Source organism: Drosophila ficusphila, unplaced genomic scaffold (genome assembly GCF_018152265.1).
Source record: "Drosophila ficusphila isolate 14025-0441.05 unplaced genomic scaffold, ASM1815226v1 contig_791, whole genome shotgun sequence".
Classification (NCBI taxonomy): domain Eukaryota; kingdom Metazoa; phylum Arthropoda; class Insecta; order Diptera; family Drosophilidae; genus Drosophila; species Drosophila ficusphila.
In genome coordinates this window covers 12,786-31,917 of record NW_025064737.1, presented here as the reverse complement: position 1 = coordinate 31,917, position 19,132 = coordinate 12,786, and the positions used below count along the sequence as shown (strand labels likewise).

The 19,132-nt window shown below is 34.7% G+C and overlaps 1 pseudogene; it reads right to left on the bottom strand.

Annotated features, from left to right (window-relative positions):
* Positions 1-2,765: 2,765 nt before the first annotated feature.
* LOC122320763 lies at positions 2,766-18,838 on the bottom strand (annotated as a pseudogene).
* Positions 18,839-19,132: the final 294 nt, after the last annotated feature.

Below are 19,132 nucleotides of genomic sequence, written 5' to 3'. Positions count from 1 at the left end.
AGTGCTTGAATTATGTTTAAGACCTTTTTTTTTAGTTATTGAAAAAACCATAAGGCGCTGCAGGGCTTTTAAAAAGTAAACAAAGTGAAATTGAATTGTGCTTAAAAAAAACATCCCTCTTATGTGCGCCGGCGTACAGTTAATAAAGTGGCCCAATTCTAAACTGGGCCCAATGCAGTTTAAGCCAAATCGACGCCTTATGGGTTTTTCTTTGCAGTAACTGTACGCATCAATTTATAAAACAATGATTTTAATTATGTTCTTTTTATTTCCTTAGAATGTCAGAGCAACCAAAAAAAATTCGCCGCATTGACTTTTCCGAGTCGGGTGAGTATTAATTCCATTATACAAAACTTATACTAAAATATTATTTTACTATTCACAGATCAGCCATCCGTATCTCGTGAGTTTCATGATTTTTTTTTAATTTTTGATTAACTATTTAAATTTTTTAACAGAGTCATGTGAAGAAAGAATGATCCTGTGCGAAGGAAGGATACTTTCCGCATTAAAAGGTATTAATTGCTATATATATTAATATATATAATCCTTTCTAAATAAATTTATTTACCATTTCAGAACAAAACATCTATCTTGCGGAGCAAAATGCGGCTTTGCACCGCAAGATAGATCTTTTGGCCGAGAAGCTGGCGGAGACCACCGCAGTGGTTAAGATGAAATTGAAGGTCGAAGAAAAAACGGTAGAGACAGGGGTTCCCTTCCCCCTTAAGACGGAAGACGACATAGAGCTCTTCGAGAGCTCTATGACACCTGAGCTTCGGGAGTTTTACGTAAGTTTTTTAATACTGCAAGAGTAAAGATTTTAACTTTTTATCATTACAGAAAGCAAAAATAACTAACTTCGCGAGGAAGGATAACTTCGCAAAAGTTTTGCGAAAAATTATTGATGATGGCTTGCTGCCAAATTTTAATTTGGACGGCACAAACTTGAAAAAGAGGTTTAAAAACTTTACAAACCTCTTTGCTATTTTAAAAGGTAAACAAACGAACAATATTTTTCATTTATTTTAATAAATTATTCGAAGCAGCAATTTTAATAAATATCTTTTTATATTTTCAGACGTCTCACAAGAGGTATTTCCCCTTGAGGATGGCGAAAAAATAATTAGAAAGGCGATGCAAAACGCCAAAAATAGCATTTGCAAAAAAATATTAAAATTAATTTTAATTTAAATAATACTTTTTAATAATAAAAATGTAAAATTATAATAATAAAATAATAATAATAATAAAATAATAATAAAAATGTAATATAATAATAATAGGAAAATAATAATAATAATAGTAAAATAATAATAATAATAGTAAAATAATAATATTTATAATAATAATAACAACAATAATAAAAATGTAAAATAATAATAAGAATAATAATAGTCATATAAATAATATTTATAATTAAAGAAAAATGTTTAAAAACTGTATTAAAAATGTGTTTTTTTTAGTCATTCCTCTTATGAAAATAGGTATGACTTTCCAAAAAAATGTATTGGGGAATTCATATAGGAAATTGTTTAAAAATTCATCGACGAATTCCCAAAGGGCATCCTCGCAAAAGCTTTCGAGGAAAACCCCGCTTCCACTGCCGCTACGAATTCCTCTATGCCTTATACAATTTTTTTCCCATACAAAATTCGTATAAGGCACCAAGGAATCGTTCGATGAAACGGTCAAAAAGTTCATCGAGAGCTGCACCTATGAAGAAAACTTGAATCCCATACAAAATTCCTCGCGCAATTCCTCGGTGCGGGCATACCTTCGTACCCCGGTTCCTCGGTGCTTCCTCGCGGATTTCATATAGGAAAAAGCTATTTTGGAACTGCAGGGCAGTTCTGGCACTACCACATACACCGTTGCAGCCTCGCCACGTATCTCTACAGCAGAAATGAATTTGGGAATTCAATTCTCAACGGTACCCGCTGTGGAGTGCTCATTTCAAGCACCAAGTGCTTCTCTACGCAGGAAACGGAACCCTTCAAACTGCAGTAAAGAGCCAGCTGACATAAAGAAAAGCAAAGCTAATGTCAACAATGTTGCTGATTCAAGTCAGGCTTCGACATCCAACGGACTGCGCAACAACCGCTTCGCACCGCTGGCTGAGAAAAATAGCTCTACTGAGGAAATGGAGACAAATGAGGAGATGTTCGATCTCAATAGCCAAGCGCGAGGTTCAAGCAAACCGGATCTGATGAAGCCTAAACCTCCGCCCATAAGTGTTTCAAAGGTTACTAATATTCTCACTCTAGAAGGAACCTTAAATAATATTGTAACTCCCAGAATGCACACCAGCACTTATAAAAATTTGTAATGTTAATTTTGAGGAGGGCGTGTTGGAATATGTTATCAAAACCAACATCACAAATGTGGTCACACTGCCTAATCCTTTTCTTTTATGAAGTTATCGATATCTCAGCTTTAATTCTCTCTCTTCGTTCTGATCGCTTGAACTAGCTGGTTGTGTGCGCATTAAAATAAATTGAATATAAAATCAAAGTGAATATAAATACTGTCTTTTATTTAAAACAAAATAATATTATTAATATTAGCATAAGAAGCATAATAAATTTAATAAGAATAATAAGTTTACCTGAGAACTGTTTGATCTATAGCTAGATAAGTTTTATTTTATGTTTATATAAACTAATATTATTGGTGGACTGGATACAAAAAAAACCTAAAACTACTCGTATATAAATCACAAGAGCAGACATTCATTTGTCGTTTTTTTAGCATAACAAGTCATTTTAAAACAATAATGCAAAAGTAATTTCTAGCTCACAGAGCGACTTCATAATAAAGCGGGATTAGCATTTCACAAATAAATACGAAAGAATGAACGCGCCGTGAGCTTTTTGTTGCACATCGGGCACATGTGCATTGACCTTATAGCATCTTGAATACATTCTCGACAGAACACGTGACCACATTTGGTTGACACTGGTTCGCGCTTGGTCACACTCTCCATGCAGACTTGTAGGAATCCTCCCTCTGGGACAACTCGAGCTCGGGTGGAGAAACTTCGTCGACATCCACGATCGGATAGCTATCGTTCCTTTGGGAAAGGCTACGGCGACGAGTCGGAACTGTAAACGAGCCATTCGATGAAGCGTTCGATTGACGTCTTCTGGGTCCGTCTGGAGTGCACAAGTCGATCACAGCTTCGGGAGCCCGATTTCGGGCTGATCGATTTGCCGGTGTAAGCTCACTCACTAAAGAAAAAAAAGCAGAACAGATAATATTATTAGAACCTAGGTAGGAAACAGCTATAAAAACTTTTTGGACTCACTGGAATTCCGGCGACGGTTACCACGCAGTATAGTTGGTGTTGAGGTTAATGTTAGTAAGGTGTTGTTGTCAGCTGTGAATTCCTTCACAGTAGTGATTTATTGATGTAGTGATTCACACTGTGAATGTAGCCCAGATGTTATCCGAAATAGATCGCCGTAGGTTAACAGCATTTTTGGTTTCTTTAACAATTAATTAGTATTCCTTTTAGTAAAATAATAAATAAAATATAAATTCTACTGGACAGTTATGCTCAACACCAAATTCGGACACACATCAATCAGTGAACCATTTTTTTGATGAAGAAGATGAATTGCTAAACGCTTACTTAGAGCAAGGGATCAAAACGGAAGTCAGCAGTACATTCGACGTCTACTCAAAGATTGACAATCTTCAACTTCCTTTCCAAAGAATCGATGCAGATGTTCTCAAATTTTGGAAAGGAAAGCAGTACACTGACCAGGAGCTGTATGCACTAAGTAATGTTTGCTTTGCTGTGCCACCAACTCAGGTATATATATACAAAAGTTATAATAAATTAATGTTTACAGTTTCATAAATTTAAATGTTTTCTAACAGGTGACGATTGAACGAGCATTTTCGACGTTAAGACTTGTACTTACAGATTATCGAAATCGACTAAGTCAGGAAGTACTAGAAAATATTCTGCTGGTCAAATTGAATCCAAGCTTTCTGGACTCAGCAATTGAAAACTTATCTCTTTTTGAAGATGACGAAGATGATTGTATTTTATGAAAAAAATTAATAAAAAAAAACAAATTGCCAAAATTTAATTATTAAACGTGTATGTTCACATATTAAAAAAAAATACATTATAATTTTAAATTATTCTTCTTCTAATCGAAAGCAAAATCAAAAATTTTCAAACGACAGCAGTCGCTAGCGACTTTCAGAAGTCGAGCAGTTGAAAGCAGCAGCGTCAAAATCAAAAATCAAAAGCAACAATAAATCGGATGCCTCGTTTTTTGAGCCTCAACTGCTGACGACTTCCGAAAGCCGACACCTGCAACAGCATCGACTTTCGGCTACGATTAAAAGCAACAGCAAATCAGTAGCAAAAAAACGAGAAGCGGGGCCTGCTAATGACTTTTGCTTTTTGATGCTTTCATGATTTGGGCCTATGCTTCGACTGCAACTTCTGATTTTTACAAAAGCAGAAGCAGAAGCAATCGCTTGTTTTGGAATGTTGCTCACAGTCGAAGCACCGAATAGCTTATATTTTGCTACTTCTGCTAACTCGACTGCAGTATTTTAAACTCTGCAAACGGTCATTGACATTGACAAAATAGGTATTGACATAGACGAATTGGCGGAGGATGCTTTAGAGTATATAGCAGGTTTCATCATAAAAAAAAATTAAAAATTAACAACGATATCTCGTCGCCAAAATTTACATATGTGGACTAAGTGTCGCGTGGCGGCCTTATAAGCCATCCCAACAATTTTTAAACGAGATAAAGAAAGAAAGATAATGTAAGGGACAAATTGTTAAAGGCTGCTGAGCATTTAGAAATTAACTTAGATATAAAAAAGTATTATTTTAAAATTCTAATTTTTTTTAGAGTTAAAAAACTTAAAAAAAAACTAAATGTTCAAAAACAAAAGCAAAGATTAATATCAAACTCAAAGCTCCTCAAAATAAAATTATAAAAAAAAATTCAAATGTTTCTATATTACAGTCAATTTTAAACCCCATGCACAGCATATGGGATAAAGAGCACACTCTGTTTCTGTCTCTTTCGCACTTTCGGGAAAACACCCTCTCACTCGCACTCATTGTAGTGCGCAATAGGGAAAAAAAAAGCCTACGAGACTACCTTGTACTTATTGTACTATGCATTGGGCCGAGTCCTCCCCAATGCCAGCAGTCCGACAACATAAAAACCGATTGCTTGTCGTTTCACAACACTTAAATATCTGCGATCTCTAACAAAATTTAAACAAACCAAAACATAAATAAACATTCAATACAAGGCGACGGAAATTTGCATTTTTCGTGGTCATCGCACACTAGTCACAATGCCCAATATTTTTACATAACCAATTTTTTTTTAATTTACGAATAAAAAACATTTAATCTCCTTAGAATATACGTTGCATTTAAAAATCCCAATTTCGTTACTGAAATTGCAGCCATGCTAAATTCGGTGCCCCTGAAAGTCAGCTGTTTGTGGATCAGAAACGTTGACTTTTTGGCGCGCTAAAAAATAGCACATTTTAAACTAAGATTGCAAAAGTTCTACTTAACATTTTAAAACAAAGTAAAATGGAAAATATTAGTGGAGGTATGTAAAATTTAAGTTTTTAATGCAATATTTGTTTAATGGATGTGTCTTTGTGTATATGTTTTATTTTAACCTAGCATTTTTCGTGTTTCGTGGAATAAAAGTAGGTTAGATTGTGCCGGATTATAATAGTACCTTGTGTATCTAGTGCGGAAAGAACGAGATTACGCTCGTGAAGTTAGCGCCCGAGCGCAGCGAGGGCAGCTATACACGAGTGTGATCTCGTATTTACCGTACGAGATACACACGGTGCTTTTTGTCCATAAACCCGTTAAATTTGGCATTTTGAGTGCAAACTGCCGATTACGCACTGGTTATGGTAAACAGCTGAAAACATCGACTTTCCGCACGGAATACAGGCACGAAAAATGCCAAATTACCGGGTTGTATGACAAAAAAAATTTATTTACAATAAGATGACATAAACATTTTTTTCTAGTTTTTGCTCCATTTTACAAAAAAATCTTTTTGCTAGACAACATACATAGACCTAAGATATGCAGAAATGCCAGAGTATTAGCTGGCACATGGACCCGAAACCGAAAGCCTTTACAACTTTGTGTTGCAGCATCGAATTGAAAACTTAATGCAAAACATAGAGGATCCTTTGAAAAAGAGGATTAAGAACTTTGTTGCTTATGTTGATGCTGAAATAAAAAAATCGGATAGTTCCAAGGTTTTAGGCGCAGAAAGAAAATTTTCTTGCATTACGTTTTCAGGCGAATTTTCAGCCATCAGATTATATATTAGGTTGTTTGGTAATGACATACCGGTTTCTTTACTGATTTTTGACGACGATTTTAACATACAGTGGTGGCCGTAAGTATTTTGTCAAAATAAAAGTGAAATATACTCGAAACCTGAACTTGCTTCTTTTAACTTTTGGTATCAATGGAAAAGTAATTCAAATGCCGTTTGAATGATACCATACTTTTCTCAACTCATTCGATATTTATTGAAAAGGGCCATTTTAAACAAAAAAGTAAAAAAAAAACAGTGTGATTATTCGGCTCATGGTAAAATTATACAAGGTAGTCCCATGGTACAATTATATAATTGTACCATGGGTAGTCCCGTCGGCTTTTTCTTCCCCCTATTGCGCACTACAATGAGTGCGAGTGAGAGGGTGCTTTCCCGAAAGTGCGAAAGAAACAGAAACAAAGTGTGTTGTTTAACCCATATACTGTGCATAGGGTTTAAAAAGACTGTTATATGACAATGAGTATTAATTGTTCCGTAATTTTTGGTTTTTACCCAAGGCTGCCCTTTAGGACTCGCTCCCATATTGTTACCCTTTCAAAAAAACTTTTTGCAATATTACATGTTATGAATTGTATGTGCTTGCTGCAATAATTGCAACAATTATTTTTCATAAGGACACAAGGGTTAAAGTTTTAAGAAAAAATCGTCCGCGTACGACCTCTCTCTTCGAAGTCCCGAGCGCACTGAACCATAGGGGGAAAGAACCCGAACGATTTTGCAGCCGACGGGACTACCTTGTATAATTGTACCATGATTCGGCTGTTGAGCGCGTACGAATTTTTTTCATTCAGCCGAAGCCGTTCTCTGCTATGGACGGTTTCCGTGCTTAGTTGCAGCTCCTCTGCGATGGTACTAATAGTCACATGACGATCTCGATCCACTATTTCCATGATTTTATCTGTATCAACGGTCACTGGTCGTGGCTTGGGTGTTCGTCGGTTTGAATCGAAAGTTTGTTATCTCCTAAGACAGCAATAATCTGTCTGCGAGATTCCGCAGCAGTATTTCCCTGTGCGAAATAAAATTTCGAAATTGCCCGAATTTCTGCGTTTGTGAACTGATTTCAGTCGATTGTATTTTTTTAACGTTGAAGCTCATGTAAACAAATATGTCATTTTAAAGGTAATGCCAATACCTTTCAAACGATATACAGCATTGCCAGATAGGATTATATTTGACTTCACAAGCGAAGCGCGAAATTTGAATGGAAAATCCGGTATGTCATTACTAGAGCTCGGATAGTCATGCAAATGCATGTTGCATGCATATTGTGCATATTTCATTCCTTAGAGCATATTTTGATCGAAAGTGCATGTTCGAGCATATTTTAATATTTCATTCATCAAAACGGATAATAATTTAGCTGTGACATATAAAAATCATTCTGATAACAACAAAAAACTTAATACATTCTATTACAAATCTATCTAATTTTGTATAAGATTATTGCGTGGAATTGAAAGTAAATGGACTTTCACGTTGTTTATTTTCATCAAATGATCAACACTAGGTACATTGATAACTTATTAATGGATTCTCAATGACTAATCATAATAAACGCTTTATTATATTCTTAAATTATCATTTGTCTCGTGGCATTCAAAGTTATCGGTTGTTTCGAATCAAATTTATATTGCGTATGAAAGTCGAACTTCCCAAAGTATTTCGGTCTGATAGGTTAGTTTTATTTTGTCCATTGTTGAGTCAATAAACTGAAGCCTTCCAAAACCTGCAGCCGACATACAGGCCCACACCATTACATGGCCACCGCCATGCTTTACCGTCGCCTTCAGGTTTTTTTCTTCGAGCTCTGTATTGGAATTCCTCCACACATAAGTTTGCCCATCGGAGCCAAAAATGTTGAATTTGGACTCATCTGCAAAAATAACGTCGTTCCAAAACCCTATGTCCTTTTTTATGTGCTCCTTTGCGAACTTAAAGCTGCTGTCTCTATTTTTTTTATTTATAAACGGCTTCTTGCGAGCAACTCGGCCATTAAAATTATGTTCCCTTAAAACACGTCGAACTGTTTGTGGGCCAAATTTTTTGCCGATTATGTTTTGCATCTCATGAGCTAATTTTAGCGCCGAAATCCTTGGATCTTTTTTAATTTTCCTTATAATTTGGCGTTCATCCGTTTCGGTGAAAATTTTATTTGGCGCTTTTCTGCCCATGTCTTCCACGCGGTTTTCAAACACGAATCTGTGGATGATGGCTTTAACAGTACCATCTGGTATGTTCACAATTTTAGCGATTTCTCGCCGGGAAACACCGTTTTTATGGTGTCTAAGGACCAATTCCCTCTGTTCGATGGTTGTGCGTTTTCCCATGGTTAATAAGCGTGCTTTCTTGACGAAATCGAATTAAAAGTAAAAATCCTATTTGCGAATACAATAAGCAAAGAGTAACAAAAAAAAATAACCGTTAATTTACACTTCTTGGTAGAGAAGCTGAGCATTAAATGCAATGCACTATGGGCAACAAGTCTGAAATTTACGCATAAAGTTAAAGTTGTTATATTTTTAATTTACAAAATTGAATGTATTTTCCAGTTACACATACTCTGGATAAAATAAAACTATTTCCAAAAAAGCTGCGATTTGAATTTCCCGCGGAAACAAAGTCAGCTGATTGATTGCTAGCTTGATTTATCAAAATGCAACCGTGAAAATTTATAAACATTGCAATTATGTTGTGGCTTTTTCGTAAAAGTAAAAACAATTTGTAAATATGGAAAATAATCGTACAGGTATGGGTAATACTTCGGAATTTTGACTCCAGCTATATCTCAGCCCCAAAAAACTTGGGAACCAAATCAAGGGTTTTTTCGTAAGATAATAACCCCCTTAGGAGGGGGTTACCTTGGAAAATGGAAATTTCCTCGGAAAATTAGCGGAAAACTCTTACATGCACGTCATGCATTTCCGCGCTAGGGGAGATTTGAGGACATATTTTGGGTAATTGGCCCAAAATAAACACTTTTTACTAAATATTTATTTTTCGATTTCTCGCACCGTTTACGAGATATCGAGCCTTAAATTTCCGATAACAGTGAGGGCTGGTAGCGGGCGATGCAATGCATGACGTGCATGTAAGAGTTTTCCGCTGATTTTCCGAGGAAATTTCCATTTTCCAAGCTAAAAAACCTTCTGCCCCTCTTAAGGGGGTTATTATCTTATGAAAAACCCCTTGATTTGGTTCGCAGGTTTTTTTGGAGCTTAAATATAGCTGGAGTCAAAATTCCGAAGTATTACCCAGGTATGTAGATTAAACTTTGCGTGGTAGTTTCTAGATGTTCTATGTGTTTTGTTGTGTCTGTTCAATTGTTGCTGGTGTATTTTTATAACTACAGTCGACTCTCGTTAATTCGAAACTCGAGGGACTCTTGAAATATTTCGAATTAACGAGTGTTTGAAATATCAAATGGTTCGAAATTTGCGAGAGAAAATAAATAAAACTTCGAATTATTAAGTTTTTCTTAATTTTTATTTATTAATATAAAAATGATAAGAATTAAGAGGTACATTCGTGTACGTATGTACATGTATTTGTAATGAGAATTAATTTATCTTTCGAAAGAACTTTGTTATACTGGTACAATTCTGCTACTCACACTGCTCAATAACTTTTTTTTAAGAGAAAAAGTGCCTGAAATGCTTTTTCATCACTTTCGTTTTGTGGACATAAGCTTTATAAGGTATAAAATGAGGATCTTGCTTCTTTAACTGACACCTCTGCCAAAGGTTCTTTATATTTTTTAGGGCTCATAGCTAACACTAACTTTTAATATGCATACTAACAAAAGAGTAACAGCAACTGAATAAGTACACAAACCAATTCGAAAGAAGTGTGTGCGACAAATGGTCAAACTACATAATCAAAACAAAAACAAAGGCAAGTTTGAACTTGTCCCAAAATTTCCGCCTTTTTTCTCTGCAACTTTGAATTGTCGAGTGTTAGACGCTGATGACTTCGAATTAACGCGTGGTTTTGTTAAATATCAATGATTTTTTCGTTCGAATTACCAAGTGTATGAAAATGTATTGATTTAGTTCGAAATATAAAGAGATTTCGTAGGGACCTCGTGATAACTTTGAATTATAGAGAGGTTCGAATTATCGCAGGTTTGAATTAACGAGAGTCGACTGTACATAAAATTAAACAATTTTAGCTGTGTTCCGTGAAGTGTAACTTTTTTGCCGCGAGCTCCTGCGAGCAACTAAAACTGGTATGTTCTTCGTAAAAATATATAGATTAGGGCGTAAATTATTTCCTTTGCCCGTTTTTGCCCCTTTTCGAAAAAAATGCCATGTTGCAGCCGAACATGAGTTTCGCCGCTTAACATTGCTCAAGATTTGGGAGAGCAATGGACGTGGATTTTAGAAAGAAAAATGTAATGTGAATGAAGTCAGCAAGTCAAAGGTTAACGAAATCGAGGAAAAAGTTAACACATTCATATCACACATCAAAAAATATTTGCCCAAATGCAACCGAATGTTGTCTAGATTTAAGGTTCAGCACTCAGCATGGCTTTCGCAGACAATTATTATAACAATTGAGCAACAGCTTACGGATCCATCTCCATCTAAAATGGGAAGGCCAAAACTAAGTTATGAACAGGCTGGAATACGATTGAAACAAAAGTTAGCAAACGATCTTTCACCAGAAATAGATTCAACAGATCACTTATTACATGCGGCTTTTGTTTCAGCGAAGAGGGATAGAGAGGAGGATCTGCTTAATGCATTAAAAGGTGTCAGAGAACAACAGACAGGCAACGCGACTGGAACTTTGAAATCTCAGGTTATTATTCCACTTACCCCTGATGAAGCATTCGCATTTTTGTTGAAAAATTGACTTACTAAACAGCAGTATATCAACATTCATCATGTAAATAAAGTTTGCGGTTCCGACATTTTCCCCCCATATTCATCACTTCAACAAGTCAAAACAATTTGCAGACCATCTCAAATAGAAATTTCGGAAAGTCTTGCCCAAGTTTCAATGCAAAATATTTTGGACCATACAGCAGAAAGATTATTGGTTATGCTAAAATATGTTATATCTCAAATGGACAACATATCATATTGCACTTTAGTAGCAAGCTACGGATTCGATGGATCTACAGGTCAAAGTTTATATAAGCAGAAGTTTCAATCAGAAGAGCCTGCTTCCCTAAATCTATCCCTATTTGTGACCACAATGATACCTCTACAGCTGATAGATGCAAATCAAAGAATTATTTGGAATAACAGAGGACCACAATCTGTAAGATTCTGCAGGCCAATTAAGATTGAGTATGCAAAGGAAAGCCATGAAAAAATTTTATGAGAAAAAGAATGTTTGGATGTGCAAGTCGCCGGTCTAAAGGACTTTATATATAGAAAGGAAGGCAAGGAAGTTGTCATTACATATAAAACTCAAATGACGTTTATTGATGGTAAAGTACTGAACGCTTTAACTGGTACGTCATCAACTCAGTGTTGCCCAATATGTGGTGTCAATCCCACAAAGCTTATCAAAACCTCTGATTTCCTTTCCGAATGTTTTAAGCCAAGACATGAGACTCTAAAATATGGTGTAAGTCCATTGCATGCCTGGATTCGATTTTTAGAATTTGTGTTGAACGTATCCTATAGGCTTAAAATTCAAAAGTGGCACATTAAACAGGCTGACAAAATCGAATTTGTCTCGGAAAAAATAAATTCGTGAAATGATGTGGACAAAAATGGGTCTACATATAAGCAGTTCTAAACAAAATGGAAGTGGGAATAGTAATGATGGAAACACAGAGAGAAACACACAAGAGCCTTTTCGGATTATGGAATGTTTTCAACAATTACAAGCTTTGATAAGAATATTTTATACAATTTCACCATAATTTTGGTAACAACTTCATGCGAGCATTCTGTTGATGTTGAGTAATTTAAGGTTTTTTGTGAAAATACGTTTCTGTTATACATTAACAAATATTCTTGGTATCCTATGTCACCGACGCACAGTGGTTGGGCTTGTACTGAGCCGCGGCCATAAATACTTCTAGTTCAGGTATTGTAACGAAATTTACACCAAAATGCTAAAGAAATATTTTAAATGTATAGTATAAAAATTCTACGTCTATATCATATAGCTGCCATAGGAACGATAGGATAGAAATAGTATATAGTATGAAAAACTTTTTTGTTTTTCAAGATATGTAAACCAAACTTACAGATTGTATGCCTGGACCAGTTTTATATATACTTGCCAAATATAGTCCAAATCGGAAAACTATATCATACAGCTGCCATAGCAAAAATTGTAAACACAAATAAATACCAGTTTCAAGTAATATTGAAATACTTTAATAATAAGACACTTTTGTAAACAAATCAGGAGCCATAACAAATAAAAAAAAATAAAATAAAATAAAAAAACATTGTTTAAATCAAAAAACAAAGAAAAACATAACAGTTAATCAAATTCTTCTAACAAATCTAACGTTGATTTCATTAAATTGGATTTAAATTTGCAAGGTAATTTCCTTAGTCCTGTAATAAAAGGATCAGAAGACAAAAGTAGTTTATTAATTAAATCCGTTTTTGTGACAGTTCGAGATATTTTTCGTGTGTTCTGCTTTCTATATAGTTTTATGTCTTTGTTTCGCGACTCTGCAGCTTCTTCCAATAATTCTCCAATTGAAACAAGAGCATATGCAATCAATACGTTTTGGTAGATGGCTTAGCCCGGGAATGCAACCGTTGTTTTCAATTTGCTCTTGTATAACTTCAATAATTTTTTGTAATCTTCCAGCGTTGGTGCCACCTTCTGCACACCAAAGATTAAAAATAAATAGTCGTGTAAATAGACACTTATGGGAATCTCCTAAAAAGTGAATTTCAATGAAATAAATAAATACAAAAATTTCAAAAAAACATTACAAACACGAGCGACGAGGACAAAACAAAAGCACAATAAGGAAAAACTTTCCCTTGGCAACGCTAGATGGCATCAGTATTTTTCCTATTATATAAACATCGGCAAATTTCTGCAGCTGATTTTAGGCATGTAGTACCCTCAAAGTCAGACGAACACATTAACATATATACTATTTGTGGGATTTTGTGGGATCACAACTAAAACTTTAACTAAACATGAAAAAGACGTTCACAAAATAGTCAAAAAAGGGATAATCGATCTAAAATACAGAAATAAAATTTAATTAGTCAGATAAATTTCATAAAACCAATTTTTTAAAGTTAATACCTTAATCTTTAAAATGCATTTTAAATACAGTCGAATCCCGATAATTCGTACCCCGCTAAATCGAAAATCGCGATAATTCGTAAAAAAAATTCTGTTCCCTTGAAAAAAATCCCTTAAAAAAATCTCGATAAATCGAATTCCCGTCTAATTCGTAAAAAAGTGATCCCCTTGCCATTTCGAATTATCGGGACTCGACTGTAATTAAATTTGGTGAATTTTTGCGAACGTCCGACCACTTTGAACTTCACTTTTGTTTTGACGAAAAGCACTAAAACGCAGCTGCAGCAGCAAAATTGAAGACGTGTTCACACTTTGCATTCTATTTTTAGAATGTCCCGTTAGATTTCCGGAAAAACTAGCTTGCAATGACAAAATATGGACAATTTAGAGACAAATTCTTTACATTTTAAATACAGTCGAGTCCCGATAATTCGAAATGGCAAGGGGATCACTTTTTTACGAATTAGACGGGAATTCGATTTATCGAGATTTTTTTAAGGGATTTTTTTTCAAGGGAACAGAATTTTTTTTACGAATTATCGCGATTTTCGATTTAGCGGGGTACGAATTATCGGGATTCGACTGTAATTATTTTTAAGTCGATTTTTCGATTTATGGCCTACGGGCGCAACCACTGTGCGAAGGTCCATAAAATACTTGTTCATGCCTGGCAAATAATGAACTCCTCCTTAGTTTCGGTGGGATGTTTAGGAGAAAATGCTTCAGAAGCAAGAAATAAATTTTATAAAAGCGACCGGAAATCTCATGCTCGAAATAATAGCCGATTAAACAATGGCAGATGTTATTTATAGAGCTATGGATTCTTCTGATCCATTAACATCTAGCATATGTTTAAGCAAAAGGCAAAAGAAATTAAAAAAAAAATTTTCCGCCAGAAGTAATAAATCTTCTACAACCTCCTTCTGACCCGAACTGCAAAATAATTTCACAACTGGAAAATGTGGATTCGGACTTTGGCGACGATTCTGATTAAAATTTATATATAATACTAGATGATGAAGAAAAAGAGACATATGGTTAAATAAAATTTCACAACATAACCTTAAAAATTTTTGGTTTTTTATTGTTTATGGGAAAAGGCGTGGCTTAATTTAAAAAAAAAAAAAAAAAAAACGAAATTCTACATTAACATTTTACATTCTTATGCCAAATTTGAAGCATCTAGCTTTAAAATTAGACTTTATGCGTAAATTTCTGACTTTTTGCCTATAGTCCAAAAAAGTTGTTGATTAAGTTAAGTTGAATAATTCTAAAATCTTTTGTTATTTTAATAAAATTTAAGTTCTTTGTTGTTTCTATAATACCCACCGAAAAACCTGCGTTTTTATTTTTTTAATAACTGTTTTAGTTAAAAAGTTATTCTAACTTAAATTTTAATATACAAGGTGGGTCAAATAAGCTGTGAGCCACTGTATGTACATACCCTTGCAGTCATACAATAGGTCGAACAAAACCACATCAAAGCTATGCCGATTTGTCTTTTAAGTTTTTGCCGAAATGCCTATTACGGTAAAAAAAAAAAAAAACATCCGAAGTGCGCCAAAACGCTTTTTGCACTTAAAAAATGAATGTCAGAGCTGCCCGAAAACGCTTTTTGCACATAAAAAATCAATGTCCTCATTTGTTTTACTTGGTCAAAATCATTATTATTTGTTCATCAAAATTTAAATATTATTAATATTAATAATACTAATATTAAAGTCAAATATTATATATTTAAGTCAATCAGCATATTTATAAAGTTTTATTGGGTTGGCCAGAAAGTAATGTCGTTTTTTTTAGTAATCGTTTTTAATCTAATTTATTTACGACTAATCGAGCACCAGGGTCACACTTTTTAGTATCGTTTTAAAGCTTATTGTCTTAGGTACTATCGACGAAAATTTGGTAATTATTCGATAACATTTGTGGAAGCTATAGCAAATTAAGCATGGAGGACCAAAGTGAGCATTTTCGGCATATATTGCTTTTTTACTTCCAAAAAGGAAAAAAGCGGTCGAAGCTCGCGAAAAATTGTGCGAAGTGTATGATAAAGATGCCATGAGTGATCGCCAATGTCAGCGCCTGTTTGCCAAATTCAGGCTTGGAGATTTTGGAGTTAAAGGCGCCCCACCTTCTGGACGACCATCGGCCGTTTTTGACGAACAAATTCAGGCTTTGCTGGATGAAAACCGGCATTATTCAACGCGGGAGATGTCAGAGAAGCTCAGTGTGTCGCATCCAACGGTTGAAAACCATTTGAAGAAACTTGGCTACGTAAGCAAGCTCGATGTTTGGGTTCCGCATAACTTAAAGAAAATTCACCTAACTAAGCGTATCAACATCTGCTATTCTCTGCTGCAACGGATTAAAAACGATCCTTTTTTGAAGCGGATCATTACTGGGTTGTTTACAATAATGTCCAACGAAAAAGACCATGGAGCAAGAAAGATGAGCCAGCCCAAGCCACATCAAAGGCCGATATCCATCAGAGGAAAGTTATGCTGTCTGTTTGGTGGAATTGGAAGGGTGTAGTGCACTTTGAGCCGCTGGGACGGAATGAAACCATCAATTCAGATGTGTACTGTCGCCAACTATCCAATTTGGCGGAAAAAATTAAAGAAAAGGAGCCGGCACTAGCTAATCGTAAGGGTATAATCTTTCACCATGACAACTCTAGGCCCCACACATCTTTGGTCATTCGGCAAAAATTAACGGAGCTGAATTGGGAAGTGCTACCACATCCACCTTATAGTCCGGACTGAGCACCTTCAGATTACCATTTGTTTCGCTCTCTTCAAAACTCTTTGAATGGTAAAAACTTTGATTCAGATGAGGCTGTCGAAAACCACTTGTCTCGATTCTTTGCTGGAAAAGACCAAAAGCTCTTCGAGCGCGGAATTATGCAGCTGCCCGAAAGATGGTCATTAGTGGTCGAACAAAACGGCCAATACATAATTGATTAATTATAAGTCCTGATATAAATAAATCATCTTTGAAAATATTGAAAAAAAAACGACATGACTTTCTTGCCAACCCAATAAATAAATTTAAAATGGAGGACTGTAAAGCAGTCAGTACTCCGCTCCCAACTAAACTTAATTATTAATTATTAAATTCTGAGGAGAAATATGATGCACCTTGTCGCAACTTAATTGGTTGCTTAATGTACATTATGTTATGTACACGGCCAGATATTGTCACTGCAGTAAATATTTTAAGTCGATACACAAATAAAAACAATGCTGAATTATACTTATAAAGGATTTTGAGGTATCTTAGGGTAGCATTGTAATGAAATTAATTTTTAAGAGAAATATAGAATACGAAAACATATTTATAGGTTATGTTGATTCTGATTGGGGCGGTAATGAAGTCGATAGAAAGAGTTCAACAGGTTACATATTTAAAATGTTTAACTCCAACTTAAGGGGGAAAAAAAATTAGAAATTTTTTTGTTTCGAAAAATTTTTTTTTGGCTGAATGTACTTTAAATATGTCTGGGAATAAGCCTTTAAAAGCATAAAGCCGTCCGATACTTTTTATCAAAGTAATACGCAATTTAGTGAGTGCGTGTCAATGGCTGAAATGGAACATAGTAAACTTTAAACGCTTATACTGATACAGGGGCCGACGCAGAAAAAAATTTTGGGGGGGGTCCGATCGAAAAATGTTTGTTGTTTGGGGGTCCGATCAAAAATTTTTACGTTTGAGGGGGTCCGACCAAAAAAATTTTTAGTTTTTATAGTTTTTAGTTTTTTTAAGCCGTGTGCTGTAAGGAAATTTGAAAAAGTCTGAGATTTTGGGGGGGGGGGTCTGGGCCCTGCGTCCGTCCCTGTACTGATAAGTCGAGTTTTCAAAGTCGCCGTGCAATGTACAGGTCAGAGATTTTATTTAAATCGAATGTGGTTTTTTGCATTATGTTTGAAATGATTCTCCACAACATGAATATAACGGTTTTTCATATATGTTTGTTATAACATGTTTTTTTTACGAACAAAGTCGAAAAAAAGTGTTTTTTTAAACATTTTTTTTAACCTCAATTTTTTTTATGTAAAAATTTTTTTTTTTTAAATAGGAAATATTTCATGTTGTGCGCTGTACCTTTAAGTTTAATGTCCAATTGCTGTTTTTTGTTTAAGACGAGATCCTGGACCTGGAGACTGCACGGTGCAAAGTTCATACCTCAAAACACGACTCTACATTACACTGTGCGACAAAAAAATGTTTAAGTTGATTTTTTCTTATTTTTCACTTCTACTTATCAAAATAGGAATATAAGTTTGTGGATTTGTTAATATCAATAGCCAATCAGCTTTTACGCACACTCAAATGTCCCAAAAACGCGCGTTTTTGCATATTTCATAGCGTTATAATCACATATTGGGAAAATATTTTTTCACCGTTATAAGCGTTCATGCAAGTTTAATATCTATTAATTAAAATGTATTAAGCAAATATACCGTTAGGCTTTTATCACAATGCTTTAAAATTTTTTTCTCCCAGCTCTATACTCTGGGCGACTACGTATGGAACTTGTTACGCGAGGATACCCCTGAAAAAACAAAAAAAAAAAAAAATCAGTAAAGCCGTCGAAAAAACTTCTATGGTTCACGTTTAATTATATTATAGGTACAGCAAGATTGTATACTGGGTTTTTCCGACGTCCCCAAGTTATATTTATAGCCAAATTGTCGTCTATGAATGACTTAATGGCTATTCTGGTGAATGATGGGAAATCAATCCCACCGATCCCTTAAAGCTTTGATTTCTGAAAGAAAGTTAAACATGTTTTTAATTGTCACCGCATATAAATTTAAAATAAATTACCAGTTCTGCTCGCAATTGGTCATCAACAAATAAATTCCTATCGAACTCTTTAAATTCGGAAAGGGAATTAAATGGTAAACTGCCCAAAAGCTTGCTTTGGGGCTCGACGACGGGTGACGATTTCAGTTGGCGAACTTCGCCGCGAAGCATAATAACCTCTTCGGTTAATGTTTTTATAAGAGTTTGATTTACTGCATCCCTTCGCATGGTATCGTCCAACTCCCTTATAATCGCCTCCTCCCTTTTCCGGCAGAATTCTAATTCCTTTAAAATTTGTGAAAAAGGGTTCGTTGTATCTAAAATTTTTAAAGGTTAAAATACAATTTAAAGAAGTTTTCTTGAATTTGTATTGAAAATAAAATGCACTTACTACGTGGCACAGCTCCCATATTGGTATAAGTTTTCCCTGTTAAAAAAGATAAATTAGTCATACATTACAAAAAAAATTTATTGATAAGTAATAAAATCTTTGAAATTTCAATTAATGTTTAATTTTATTAGTTACCAAATGAAATTAATTTTGTGTTATTTTTTTTATCTATGAACTTACCAGTGTTTGTGTTTGGCTCCATTGTTTTGGTTGGTATCTAAAGAAAATAAAAAATCGCGTATGTATTTCTTGTGTTTTTAAATATTATTCCCTTGTTTTTTATGTCTCCAAGCTTAAAGAGGATTTTTGTGCC